This window comes from Scyliorhinus torazame, chromosome 27 (assembly GCF_047496885.1).
Source record: "Scyliorhinus torazame isolate Kashiwa2021f chromosome 27, sScyTor2.1, whole genome shotgun sequence".
In the NCBI taxonomy this organism is placed as follows: Eukaryota; Metazoa; Chordata; class Chondrichthyes; order Carcharhiniformes; family Scyliorhinidae; genus Scyliorhinus; species Scyliorhinus torazame.
Genome location: NC_092733.1, coordinates 41,126,302 through 41,141,676, shown reverse-complemented (window position 1 = coordinate 41,141,676; position 15,375 = coordinate 41,126,302). Strand labels below are relative to the sequence as shown.

At 61.0% G+C, this 15,375-nt stretch overlaps 1 protein-coding gene across 3 annotated transcripts in view; it reads right to left on the bottom strand.

Moving 5' to 3' along the window:
• Nucleotides 1–15,375, bottom strand: part of map2k7 (mitogen-activated protein kinase kinase 7) — a 201,584-nt gene that overhangs the window by 185,769 nt on the left and 440 nt on the right. The gene's annotated exons all lie outside the window — the stretch shown is intronic.

The following is a 15,375-nucleotide window of genomic DNA, read 5'->3' as shown; positions in this document are numbered from 1 at the left end:
CGTACCAGAACCCTGCACTGCCCTCTGGCACGTACCAGAACCCTGCACTGCCCTCCGGCACGTACCAGAACCCTGCACGGCCCCCCGGCATGTACCGGAACCCTGCACTGTCCTCTGGCACGTACCCGACCCTGCACTGGCCTCTGGCACATACCCAAGCACTGCACTGCCCTCTGGCACGTACCCGAACCCTTAACTGCCCTCTGGCAAGTACTCGAACCCTGCACTGCCCTCCGGCACGTACCCGGACCCTTCACTGCACTCCGGCACGTACCCGAACCCTGCACGGCCCCCCGGCACGTGCCCGAACGCAGCACTGCCCCCCGGCACGTAACCGAGCCCTGCACTGTCCTCTGGCACGTACCCGATCCTGCACTGCCCTCTGACACGTACCCGAACCCTGCACGGCCCCCCGGCACGTAACCGAACCCTGCACTGCCCTCCGGCACGTAACCGAACCCTGCACTGCCCTCCGGCACGTACCGAAAACCTGCACTGCCCTCCGGCACGTACCCGACCCTGCACTGCCCTCTGGCACGTACCCGACCCTGCACTGCCCTCCGGCACGTACCCGAACCCTGCACTGCCCTCTGGCACGTACCCGAACCCTGCACTGCCCTCCGGCACATACCCGAACCCTGCACTGCCCTCTGGCACGTACCCGACCCTGCACTGCCCTCCGGCACGTACCCGAACCCTGCACTGCCCTCTGGCACGTACCCGAACCCTGCACTGCCCTCCGGCACGTACCCGAACCCTGCACTGCCCTCCGGCACGTACCCGAGCCCTGCACTGCCCTCTGGCACGTACCCGACCCTGCACTGCCCTCTGGCACGTACCCGACCCTGCACTGCCCTCCGGCACGTACCCGACCCTGCACTGCCCTCTGGCACGTACCCGACCCTGCACTGCCCTCCGGCCCGTACCCAAAACCTGCACTGCACTCCGGCACGTACCCGACCCTGCACTGCCCCCCGGCACGTACCCGACCCTGCACTGCCCTCTGGCACGTACCCGACCCTGCACTGCCCTCCGGCACGTACCCGAACCCTGCACTGCCCTCTGGCACGTACCCGAACCCTCCACTGCCCACCGGCAGATACCTGAGCCCTGCACAGCCCCCCGGCACGTACCCGAACCCTGCACTGCCCTCTGGCACGTACCCGAACCTTGCACTGCCCTCTGGCACGTACCCGACCCTGCACTGCCCCTCGGCACGTACTCAAACCCTGCAATGCCCTCCGGCATGTACCCAAATCCTGCACTGCCCTCCGACACGTACCCGAACCGTGCACTGCCCTCAGGCACGTACCCGAGCCCTGCACTGCCCTCTGGCATGTACCCGAAAACTGCATTGCTCTCTGGCACGTACCCGAACCCTGCACTGCCCCCGGCACGTACCCGAACCCTGCACTGCACTCTGGCACATACCCGAGCCCTGCACTGCCCTCTGGCACGTACCAGAGCCTTGCACTGCCCTCTGGCACGTACCCGAGCCCTGCACTGCCCTCCGGTACGTATCCGAGCCCTGCACTGCCCTCCGGCACGTACCCGAACACTGCACTGCCCTCTGGCACGTACCCGAACACTGCAATGCCCTCCGGCACGTACCCGAACCCTGCACGGCCTCCCGGCACGTACCAGAACCCTGCACTGCCCTCTGGCACGTACCCGAAACCTGCACTGCCCTCCGGCACATACCCGAACCCTGCACTGCCCCCCGGCACGTACCCGAACCCTGCATGGACCCCCGGCACGTACCCGAACCCTGCACTGCCCCCCGGCACGTACCAGATCCCTGCACTGCCCTCTGGCCTGTACCCGAAAACTGCATTGCCCTCTAGCACGTACCCGAACCCTGCACTGCCCCCGGCACGTACCCGAACCCTGCACTGCCCTCTGGCACGTACCAGAACCCGGCACTGCCCTCCGGCACGTACCCGAACACTGCACTGCCCTCCGGCACGTACTTGAACGCTGCACGGCACCTCGGCACGTACCCGAACCCTGCACTGCCTTCCGGTACGTACCAGAACCCTGCACTGCCCTCCGGCACGTACCCGAACCCTGCATGGCCCCCCGGCATGTACCGGAACCCTGCACTGTCCTCTGGCACGTACCCGACCCTGCACTGCCCTCTGGCACATACCCAAGCACTGCAATGCCCTCTGGCACGTACCCGAACCCTGCACTGCCCTCCGGCAAGTACTCGAACACTGCACTGCCCTCCGGCACGGACCAGAGCCCTGCACGGCACCCCGGCACGTACCCGAGCCCTGCACTGCCCTCTGGCACGTACCAGAACCCTGCACTGCCCTCCGGCACGTAGCCGAACCCTGCACGGCCCCCCAGCATGTACCGGAACCCTGCACTGTCCTCTGGCACGTACCCGACCCTGCACTGCCCTCTGGCACATACCCAAGCACTGCACTGCCCTCTGGCACGTACCCGAACCCTGAACTGCCCTCCGGCAAGTACTCGAACCCTGCACTGCCCTCCGGCACGTACCCGAACCCTTCACTGCACCCCGGCACGTACCCGAACCCTGCACGGCCCCCCGGCACGTACCCGAACGCAGCACTGCCCCCCGGCACGTACCCGAGCCCTGCACTGTGCTCTGGCACGTACCGGACCCTGCACTGCCCTCTGACACGTACCCGAACCCTGCACGGCCCCCCGGCACGTAACCGAAACCTGCACTGCCCTCCGGCACGTACCGAAAACCTGCACTGCCCTCCGGCACGTACCCGACCCTGCACTGCCCTCTGGCACGTACCCGACCCTGCACTGCCCTCCGGCACATACCCGAACCCTGCACTGCCCTCTGGCACGTACCCGAACCCTGCACTGCCCACCGGCAGATACCTGAGCCCTGCACAGCCGCCCGGCACGTACCCGAACCCTGCACTGCCCCCCGGCACGTACCCAAAACCTGCACTGCCCTCCGGCACGTACCCGAACCCTGCACTGCCCCCCGGCACGTACCCGAACCCTGCACGGACCCCCGGCACGTACCCGAACACTGCACTGCCCCCCGGCACGTACCCGAGCCCTGCACTGCCCTCTGGCATGTCCCCGAAAACTACATTGCTCTCTGGCACGTACCCGAACCCTGCACTGCCCCCCGGCACGTACCCGAACCCTGCACTGCACTCTGGCACATACCCGAAACCTGCAGTGCCCTCCGGCATGTACCCAAACCCTGCACTGCCCTCCGGCACGTACCCGGACCCTGCACGGCCTCCTGGCACGTACCAGAACCCTGCACTGCCCTCTGGCATGTACCCGAAACCTGCACTGCCCTCCGGCACGTACCCGAACCCTGCACTGCCCCCCGGCACGTACCCGAACCCTGCATGGACCCCCGGCACGTACCCGAACCCTGCACTGCCCCCCGGCACGTACCAGATCCCTGCACTGCCCTCTGGCCTGTACCCGACAACTGCATTGCCCTCTGGCACGTACCCGAACCCTGCACTGCCCCCGGCACGTACCCGAACCCTGCACTGCCCTCTGGCACGTACCAGAACCCGGCACTGCCCTCCGGCACGTACCCGAACACTGCACTGCCCTCCGGCACGTACTTGAACGCTGCACGGCACCTCGGCACGTACCCGAACCCTGCACTGCCTTCCGGTACGTACCAGAACCCTGCACTGCCCTCCGGCACGTACCCGAACCCTGCACGGCCCCCCGGCATGTACCGGAACCCTGCACTGTCCTCTGGCACGTACCCGACCCTGCACTGCCCTCTGGCACATACCCAAGCACTGCAATGCCCTCTGGCACGTACCCGAACCCTGCACTGCCCTCCGGCAAGTACTCGAACCCTGCACTGCCCTCCGGCACGTACCAGAGCCCTGCACTGCCCTCTGGCACGTACCCGAGCCCTGCACTGCCCTCTGGCACGTACCCGAACCTTGCACTGCCCTCCGGCACGTACCAGAAAAATGCACTGCCCTCCGGCACGTACCCGAGCCCTGCACGGCCCCCCGGCACATACCCGAGCCCTGAACTGCCCTCCGGCACGTACCCGAGCCCTGCACTGCCCTACGGCACGTACCCAACCCTGCACTGCCCTCTGACACGTACCTGAACCCTGCACTGCCCTCCGGCACGTACCCGAACACTTCACTGCACCGCGGCACGTACCCGAACCCTGCACGGCCCCCCGGCACGTACCCGAGCCCTGCACTGCCCCCCGGCACGTACCCGAGCCCTGCACTGTCCTCTGGCACGTACCCGACCCTGCACTGCCCTCTGACACGTACCCGAACCCTGCACTGCCCTCTGGCACGTACCCGAACCCTGCACGGATCCCCGGCACGTACCCGAACCCTGCACTGCCCTCCGGCACGTACCCGAGCCATGCACTGCCCTCCGGCACGTACTCAAACCCTGCAGGGCCCCCCCGGCATGTACCCGAACCCTGCACTGCCCCCCGGTACGTACCCGAACCCTGCACTACCTCCCGGCACGTACCCGAACCCTGCACTGACCTCCAGCACGTACCCGAGCCCTGCACTGCCCTCCGGCACGTACCCGGACCCTGCACTGCCGTCCGGCACGTACCCGAACCCTGCACTGCCCTCCGGCACGTACCCGAGCACTGCACTGCCCTCTGGCACGTACCCGAACCCTGCAGTGCCCTCTGGCACGTACCCGAGCCCTGCAATGCCCCCCGGCACGTACTCGACCCCTGCACTGCCCTCCGGCACATACCCGAACTCTGCACTGCCCTCTGGCACGTACCCGAACCCTGCACTGTCCCCCGGCACGTACCTGAACCCTGAACGGCCCCCGGCACGTACCCGAACCCAGCACTGCCCTCCGGCACGTACCCGAGCCCTGCACTGCCCTCTGGCACGTACCCGAACCCTGCAGTGTCCTCTGGCACGTACCCGAGCCCTGCAATGCCCCCGGCACGTACTCGAACCCTGCACTGCCCTCCGGCACGTACCCGAACTCTGCACTGCCCTCTGGCACGTACCCGAGCCCTGCACTGCCCTCCGGCACGTACTCGAACCCTGCACTGCCCTCCGGCACGTACCCGAACTCTGCACTGCCCTCTGGCACGTACCCGAGCCCTGCACTGCCCTCCGGCACGTACTCGAACCCTGCACGGCCCCCCGGCACGTACCCGAACCCTGCACTGTCCCCCGGCACGTACCTGAACCCTGAACGGCCCCCGGCACGTACCCGAACCCAGCACTGCCCTCCGGCACGTACCCGAACCCAGCACTGCCCTCCGGCACGTACTCGACCCTGCACTGCCCACTGGCACGTACCCGAACCCTGCATTACCCCCCGGCACGTACCAGAACCCTGCACTGCCACCCGGCACGTACCCGAACCCTGCACGGCCTCCTGGCACGTATCCGAACCCTGCACTGCACCACGGCACGTACCCGAGCCCTGCACTGCCCTCTGGCATGTACCTGAAACCTGCACTGCCCTCTGGCACGTACCCGAACACTGCACTGCCCCCCGGCACATACCCGAGCCCTGCACTGCCCTCTGGCACGTACCCCAACCCTGCACTGCCCTCCGGCACGTACCCGAGCCGTGCACTGCCCTCTGGCACGTACCCGAGCCCTGCAATGCCCTCTGGCACGTACCCGAGCCCTGCACTACCCTCTGGCACGTACCCGTACCCTGCAATGCCCCCCGCATGTACCCACACCCTGCACTGTCCTCCGGCACGTACCCGAGCCCTGCACTGCCCTCTGGCACGTACCCGAGCCCTGCACTGCTCTCCAGCACGTACCCGAACCCTGCACTGCCCCCCGGCACGTACCCAAGCCCTGCACGGCCCCCCGGCACGTACCCGAACCCTGCAGAGCCCCCCGGCACGTACGCGAGCCCTGCACTGCCCTCCGGCACGTACCCTACCCTGCACTGCCCCCCGGCACGTACCCGAACCCTGCACGGCCCCCCCGGCACGTACCCGAACACTGCACTGCCCTCCGGCACGTACCCGAGCCCTGCACTGCCCTCCGGCACGTACTCAAACCCTGCAGGGCCCCCCCGGCACGTAGCCGAACCCTGCACCACTGCCCCCCGGCACGTACCCGAGCCCTGCACTGCCCTCTGGCACGTACCCGAACCCTGCACTGCCCTCCGGCACGTACCCGAGCCCTGCACTGCCCTCCGGCACGTACTCAAACCCTGCAGGGCCCCCCCGGCACGTACCCGAACCCTGCACTGCCCCCCGGCACGTACCCGAACCCTGCACTGCCCCCCGGCACGCACCCGAGCCCTGCACTGCCCTCTGGCACGTACCCAAGCCCTACACTGCCCTCTGGCACGTACCCCAACCCTGCATGGCACCCCGGCACGTACCCCAACCCTGCATTGCCCCCCGGCACGTACTCGAACCCTGCACTGACCTCCGGCACGTACCCGAGCCCTGCACTGCCCTCCGGCACGTACTCGAAACCTGCACTGCCCTCCGGCACGTACCCGAACCCTGCACTGCCCTCCGGCACGTACCCGAGCCCTGCACTGCCCTCTGGCACGTACCCGAACCCTGCCGTGCCCTCTGGCACGTACCTGAGCCCTGCACTGCCCTCTGGCACGTACCCGAGCCCTGCAATGCCCCGTGGCACGTACTCGAACCCTGCACTGCCCTCCGGCACGTACACGAACTCTGCACTGCCCTCTGGCACGTACCCGAGCCCTGCACTGCCCTCCGGCATGTACCCAAACCCTGCACTGTCCCCCGGCACGTACCCGAACCCTGCACTGCCCTCCGGCACGTACCCGAGCACTGCACTGCCCCCCAGCACGTACCTGAACCCTGCACTGCCCTCCGGCACGTACCCGAACCCTGCACTGCCCTCCGGCACGTACCCGAGCCCTGCACTGCCCTCCGGCACATACTCAAACCCTGCAGGGCCCCCCCGGCACGTACCCGAACCCTGCACCACCCTCTGGCACGTACCCGAACCCTGCACTGCCCTCCGGCACGTACCCGAACCCTGCACTGCCCTCCCACACGTACCCGAGCCCTGCACTGCCCTCCGGCACGTACTCAAACCCTGCAGGGCCCCCCCGGCACGTACCCGAACCCTGCACTGCCCCCCGTCACGTACCCGAACCCTGCACTGCCCCCCGGAACGTACCCGAGCCCTGCACTGCCCACTGGCACGAACCCGAGCCCTGCACTGCCCTCTGGCACGTACCCCAACCCTGCACGGCACCCCGGCATGTACCCCAACCCTGCATTGCCCCCCGGCACGTACTCGAACCCTGCACTGACCTCCGGCACGTACCCGAGCCCTGCACTGCCCTCCGGCACGTACCCGACCCTGCACTGCCCTCCGGCACGAACCCGAACCCTGCACTGCCCTCCGGCACGTACCCGAACCCTGCACTGCCCTCCGGCACGTACCTGAGCCCTGCACTGCCCTCTGGCACGTACCCGAACCCTGCACTGCCCTCTGGCACGTACCCGAACCCTGCAGTGCCCTCTGGCACGTACCCGAGCCCTGCAATGCCCCCCGGCACGTACTCGAACCCTGCACTGCCCTCCGGCACGTACCCGAACTCTGCACTGCCCTCTAGCACGTACCCGAGCCCTGCACTGCCCTCCGGCACGTACTCGAACCCTGCACTGCCCTCCGGCACGTACCCGAACTCTGCACTGCCCTCTGGCACGTACCCGAGCCCTGCACTGCCCTCCGGCACGTACTCGAACCCTGCACGGCCCCCCGGCACGTACCCGAACCCTGCACTGTCCCGCGGCACGTACCTGAACCCTGAACGGCCCCCGGCACGTACCCGAACCCAGCACTGCCCTCCGGCACGTACCCGAACCCAGCAGTGCCCTCCGGCACGTACTCGACCCTGCACTGCCCACTGGCACGTACCCGAACCCTGCACTGCCACCCGGCACGTACCCGAACCCTGCACGGCCCCCTGGCACGTATCCGAACCCTGCACTGCACCACGGCACGTACCCGAGCCCTGCACTGCCCTCTGGCATGTACCTGAAACCTGCACTGCCCTCTGGCACGTACCCGAACACTGCACTGCCCCCCGGCACATACCCGAGCCCTGCACTGCCCTCTGGCACGTACCACAACCCTGCACTGCCCTCCGGCACGTACCCGAGCCGTGCACTGCCCTCTGGCACGTACCCGAGCCCTGCAATGCCCTCTGGCACGTACCCGAGCCCTGCACTGCCCTCTGGCACGTACCCGTACCCTGCAATGCCCCCCGCATGTACCCACACCCTGCACTGTCCTCCGGCACGTACCCGAGCCCTGCACTGCCCTCTGGCACGTACCCGAGCCCTGCACTGCTCTCCAGCACGTACCCGAACCCTGCACTGCCCTCCGGCACGTACCCAAGCCCTGCACGGCCCCCCGGCACGTACCCGAACCCTGCAGAGCCCCCCGGCACGTACGCGAGCCCTGCACTGCCCTCCGGCACGTACCCTACCCTGCACTGCCCCCCGGCACGTACCCGAACCCTGCACGGCCCCCCCGGCACGTACCCGAACACTGCACTGCCCTCCGGCACGTACCCGAGCTCTGCACTGCCCTCCGGCACGTACCCGAGCCCTGCACTGCCCTCCGGCACGTACTCAAACCCTGCAGGGCCCCCCCGGCACGTACCCGAACCCTGCACCACTGCCCCCCGGCACGTACCCGAGCCCTGCACTGCCCTCTGGCACGTACTCAAACCCTGCAGGGCCCCCCCGGCACGTACCCGAACCCTGCACTGCCCCCCGGCACGTACCCGAACCCTGCACTGCCCCCCGGCACGCACCCGAGCCCTGCACTGCCCTCTGGCACGTACCCAAGCCCTGCAGGGCCCCCCCGGCACGTACCCGAACCCTGCACTGCCCCCCGGCACGTACCCGAACCCTGCACTGTCCTCCGGCACGTACCCGAGCCCTGCACTGCCCTCCGGCACGTACTCAAACCCTGCAGGGCCCCCCCGGCACGTACCCGAACCCTGCACTGCCCCCCGGCACGTACCCGAACCCTGCACTGCCCCCCGGCACGCACCCGAGCCCTGCACTGCCCTCTGGCACGTACCCAAGCCCTACACTGCCCTCTGGCACGTACCCCAACCCTGCATGGCACCCCGGCACGTACCCCAACCCTGCATTGCCCCCCGGCACGTACTCGAACCCTGCACTGACCTCCGGCACGTACCCGAGCCCTGCACTGCCCTCCGGCACGTACCCGACCCTGCACTGCCCTCCGGCACGTACTCGAAACCTGCACTGCCCTCCGGCACGTACCCGAACCCTGCACTGCCCTCCGGCACGTACCCGAGCCCTGCACTGCCCTCTGGCACGTACCCGAAACCTGCCGTGCCCTCTGGCACGTACCTGAGCCCTGCACTGCCCTCTGGCACGTACCCGAGCCCTGCAATGCCCCGTGGCACGTACTCGAACCCTGCACTGCCCTCCGGCACGTACACGAACTCTGCACTGCCCTCTGGCACGTACCCGAGCCCTGCACTGCCCTCCGGCATGTACCCAAACCCTGCACTGTCCCCCGGCACGTACCCGAACCCTGCACGGCCCCCGGCACGTACCCGAACCCTGCACTGCCCCCCGGCACGTACCCGAGCCCTGCCTCTAAGTGCTAGAAGAGGTAAAAGAAGAATTTCTGATCTGGCTGAGAGAACCAGGCTCCTATTCCCTGCCCATCGCATGCATTTCCTGGAAGCAGACCTCTTCTCTCTGGGCGAGTTTCCTATCCTCCTCTACACAGTGAGAGAATCACACTGGCATCGCACCAGTGCAAGCAGAGCCTTGTCCATCTGATCATTCTCTTAGCACTGTGTGAAGTTTCAAATGGACATCGTTATCGCAAGCTCTGGGGAAGGATCAACAGGACAGGCAGCCACCACGATGCGCAAGGGGTTATCTGTGGCTGGCACTGTCACGGCAGCAGCACCTTCACGTGTCAGATCCAGAGCATGCCAGAAAGATGGGGAAGGCAGGACAAACAGTGAAGGAAACCAAGGCTGGCAGGAGCAGTTCTTTTGAGTGCCTGCGGAGTGTTGGAGCCAAGACATCGCAGGACCCACCAAATTCTCACAGCCCACTGATTACTTGGGTCTAACAGCAGCTGCTACCTCTGCAGTCGAGAGAGCTCGTATTACAATGACCCCTTTTACACAGCACTGCCACGCAGTCGCAAAGCTGTCAACTCAACTCGGCACTTTAATGGCTGCTTCCCTTGTTTGTGTGATGCAGCAGCCCAGGAGGAAGGGAGCATGGTTCAACGTTAGCGAGTCAGTGAGACCGGGACATTTCCCTCTGCACACTTCACAAACTAGTAGCTCAGGCCGTGTTTGCAGAACTCAACTGCTGTTGTTTACAGCACTGATCCATCACACAGCCTGCTTCAGAAACTGCATTGGTGGGGCAGACATCATAGAACATAGAACGATACAGCGCAGTACAGGCCCTTCGGCCCACGATGTTGCACCGAAACAAAAGCCATCTAACCTACACTATGCCATTATCATCCATATGTTTATCCAATAAACTTTTAAATGCCCTCAATGTTGGCGAGTTCACTACTGTAGCAGGTAGGGCATTCCACGGCCTCACTACTCTTTGCGTAAAGAACCTACCTCTGACCTCTGTCCTATATCTATTACCCCTCAGTTTAAAGTTATGTCCCCTCGTGCCAGCCATTTCCATCCGCGGGAGAAGGCTCTCACTGTCCACCCTATCCAACCCCCTGATCATTTTGTATGCCTCTATTAAGTCTCCTCTTAACATTCTTCTCTCCAACGGAAACAACCTCAAGTCCATCAGCCTTTCCTCATAAGATTTTCCCTCCATACCAGGCACCATCCTGGTAAATCTCCTCTGCACCCGCTCCAAAGCCTCCATGTCCTACCTATCAGAGGAGTGGTCCCTGGTAGGAAGGAGGCCACACTGCTATGCATAGTAACAGGACAAAACAGCAATCGCTCTGGTGTATTAAGCTTAAGAACACAGACACAATCAGTGTTCTCGGACTATCAGATCATTTCACAAGCAGAGCCCAGTGTTGGGAGTAAACACCTCAAGGCATCCGAGAGAGTACCAGGAGATAGCGGGAAAACTAACGCAGAAGTGATGCACGAGATCTAACTTTTTGCTGGGTGTTTTAACTGTTACGATAGACATGGCTTAAAATCCGGCCTCACCCGCAGACATCAGGCCTGCGCTCAACTTGGTCTGAATAATGGTCAGCCAATCACTTGTGTTTGAAAGAGTTGTCAATTTGTGTCCCCCCCCCCCCACCCCCCCAGGTCTGTAACATGATCCCCTCCGAGGATTCCTCCAATTCCCTTTGGAATTCCACTTCAGGCGGAACTCACAAATCACAGTGGAAATTAATTCTCATCATCCCACCTTTCGCCAAGTAACTCGGTTTCTCTCTCTGCAGATTTACGGTAATATTGAGTCTAATGTGTCTCATCTCCAGCACTGCTATTGGACTTGTTACCTCGGGTTAACTCTCCACGGATGCTGCTATGCCAGCTACGCCTTTCCACCACTTCCATTTTTATTTCAGACCTCCATCTGCGGCATTTCGCTTCTAATAATAATCATAATTTTTATTGGTGTCACAAGTAGGCTTACATTAACACTGCAGTGAAGTTACTGTGAAAATCCCCTAGTCACCACATTCCGGCACCTGTTCGGGTCACAGAGGGAGAATTCAGAATGTCCAATTCACCAACAGCACGTCTTTCAGGACTGTGGGAGGAAACCGGAGCACCTGGAGGAAACCCACGCACACACGGGGAGGACGTGCAGACTCCGCACAGACAGTGACCCAAGCTGGGGATCGAACCTGGGACCCTGGAGCTGTGAAACAACAGTGCTAACCACTGTGCCATCCATATCTATCTGCAGTCGGTGTTCTCTAGTTACTGACCTTCTTGCCAATGGGGAAAGTTCCCCTCCATCTACACTAATCAAAGCTCTTCACGGTTTCGAATACCTCGATCAACTCGCACCCCAACCTTCTCTGCTCCTCCCAGATTTTTTTCCATCTCCCCTCATGACTGAAGGCCCAAGCCTTCATTGCCCTCCATATAATTATAGATAGTCTCTTCTGTTCCCTCTCCCAAGCCTTCATTGCCCTCCATCGGGTATGGTTTTGAGAAGTGGACACAATGCTCCAACCGTGATTTATAAAGATTCCTTCACTTTGCTCACAAAGCCCGTAACCACTTCGTTTCCAACACACAAGCTGTGAAAATTACTTTCTCCTGTACAAGGAGCGAGCGAAGATTAATTACTACGGACATATACTACAGATATATTATTGACTGGTTGACTCACGTGTTTTGGTATTTAAAGACTAAGGCATTGCTTTGTAAGTGTCACTGTCAGTTTTATAGGTGATCAGTAAAGGCGCAGGCTCTTCACGCTCAATCAGTGCCTCAAAGCACTTTAGAAACATAGAATTTATATTGCAGGAGGCCGCCATTCGGCCCATCGAGTCTTCACTGGCCCTTGAAAGAGCACCCTACTTAAGCCCACACCGCCACCCTATCCCCGTAAGCCCACCTCGCTTTTGGACACTAAGGGCAATTTATCTTGGCCAATCCACCTAACCCGCACATCTTTGGACTGTGGGAGGAAACCAGAGCACCCGGAGGAAACCCACGCACACACGGGGAGAACGTACAGACTCCGCACAGACAGTGACCCAAGCCGGAATCGAACCTGGGACGCTGGAGCTGTGAGGGATAGGGATGGGGCGTGTGCCTGGGTTGTGTGCTCCTTTGGAGGATCGGTGCAGACTCGATGGGCCGAATGGCCCTCTTCTGCACTGTAGGTATTTCTCTGAAATAGCAAAGACAGGCCAACTTGTAAAGTCCAGCCTGCTGTGTAAACGCTCAGAGCTTCCCACAGCAGGTTCTGCTTCAGTGTATGTTGTTTGGGATTTCGATTTGAGGCTAGTTCAGACCTCTGACCCCACTGCTGCATCATGCTGAGCTTTTTGTACATTGATCAGTAAAGACAAAGCAGTGATGACCAGGTATCTCCAATCTCCTCCGTCACACAGAATGATCCCAATCAGTAGGACTGTTCCTGATGCCATAACTCCTTCAGGGTTAGGATTTATGATAACCACACCTACACCACTCCTCAGCCAAGGGGCAAGGGCTGTACATACAGCCTTCGTGAATAGCCTCAGCCGGGACGGGAATTGAACCCACGCTGCTGGCCTCGCTCTGCATCACGAACCAGCCGTCCAGCCCAATGAGCTAAACCAGTATTAGGTATGAGGAAGGCAACTCGAGCGATCTTAATATTTCGCAAGGTTTCAGGGTTCCCACGCTGCTGCTCTCTCCGAAAGTCTCGTTGATCACTCTTGTGTGAAGGACCTCCTGGTATCGGTCCAAAAACTTTTATTTTACTCGCTCGAACCTGTGCCCACTCCAATAATTCAAAATTTGCCATTTCCATGCCAGCATCATAAGACTCAGTCTCCAGGCGGAGTGTGCCAGCTGACACATGGCCTTACGATAGGAGTGTGCATGTTTGCTTGAGGCGAGGGGGATTCCCCCCGTCCCCCAGCTATGTTGACGCAGGCAGCAATGCTTTCCAATTGGATTACGGACACCGAGCTCAAATTAATTCACTGCGAGGTATTTCCGAGAGACAAAATGTACATAAATACAAGTCTTCCATGAACATACGGACGGCAGTCCTTGCTCTCCAACTCTGCCCCCGAGCTGGATACAGTGTGGACAGAGTTTGCTGGGACCCTACAATCTCAGCCCACAGCAACATTTCACTGAAATGTAGATATTTAAATGTTTACCCAACACTGTACAATTCTGGTCGCCACACTACCAGAAGGATGTGGAGGCTTTAGAGAGGGTGCAGAAGAGATTTACCAGAATGTTGCCTGGTATGGAGGGCATTAAGCTATTGAGGAGCGGTTGAATAAACTCGGTTTGTTCTCACTGAACGACGGAGGTTGAGGGGCGATCCGATAGAGGTCTACAAAATTATGAGGGGCATAGACAGAGTGGATAGTCAGAGGCTTTTCCCCGGGATAGAGGGGTCAATTACTAGGGGGCATAGGTTTAGGTGAGAGGGACAAGGTTTAGAGTAGATGTACGAGGCAAGTTTTTTTACACAGAGGGCAGTGGGTGCCTGGAACTCGCTACCGGAGGAGGTGGTGGAAGCAGGGACGATAGTGACATTTAAGGGGCATCTTGACAAATACATGAATAGGATGGGAATAGAGGGATACGCACCCAGGAAGTGTAGATGATTGTAGTTTAAACTGGCAGCATGGTCGGCACGGGCTTGGAGGGCCGAAGGGCCTGTTCCTGTGCTGTACTTTTCTTTCTTCTTAATATATACAGTTGCATAAACCAGTAATCACACACGCACCAAAACAGTCAGTCCAAAACCTTGACCACATATCAGAGCCTGAAGCCAAGTCCCAGCCGTCAGCTTTCAAAGCTGTTAACTCAACATCGGGAACCAATGACATTGCCGGACTCTCCCACAACCAGGCCGACAGTCAACCCTGCACAACAAGCAGTCTGCCAGCGTGAACACACAATTGTTTTGATGGTGCAAGAATCTTAATGATCAACACGGTGGAGTTAATTATAGTTTTCCAAGACTTCGTACAGGTCCAACCCCTGTGAGGAGGCGGAGTTAGCAACTTCGATTGTTGACTTGTTCAATAGCCAGGTACTGTAAATACGCAGTACTGAGACTCTTAATGCTTTCAGTGCTGGTTAAAAACACCACTGAGCACTGTCAAAACATGGACTGATAGTTTTTGATACATGACTGAAGGATGTGATCTATTGCTGGGTTCAAATTACAGTTGGTAAATTGTACTAGAGGTTGACCACAGATCATCAATAATCCAAACCACATTACCACACTGGCAGCCAGAAGTATACTAAATAAACTAGAACAGCACCGGCAGTAACTCGGAGTAATCCCAACTGGAATCACTCTCTATACAAGTTGGTAAACAGCAATGTGTTTATCCAAGTTAGACAATGAACTCGTGCGGAGGTATCAGCTGACAACAAAGTACAACGCTTCGGCCTCACACAATCCATGTTAGATATTTGTTTTTGGATGGGGGGGGGGGGGGGAAGGGAGGCCTATCAGAATCGTCGTGTCCCCCCCCCCTCCAAACCTTCACCAGTCAACGTGTGAATACTCGCTCGGCAGGTAATCGGCACCGATGGGTACTCTCACCCCGCAGTTGAGGCTTTGCTCATGGCCATTGACAAACCCAGAGGCACACGAGGAGCACAGACAGATGGGCCAATAGGATTTTACTCATCTCCCCAAGCGAACCCGGATACATGGCTACCATTAAAATCCGTCTTCACTAATACTCTCTCTGG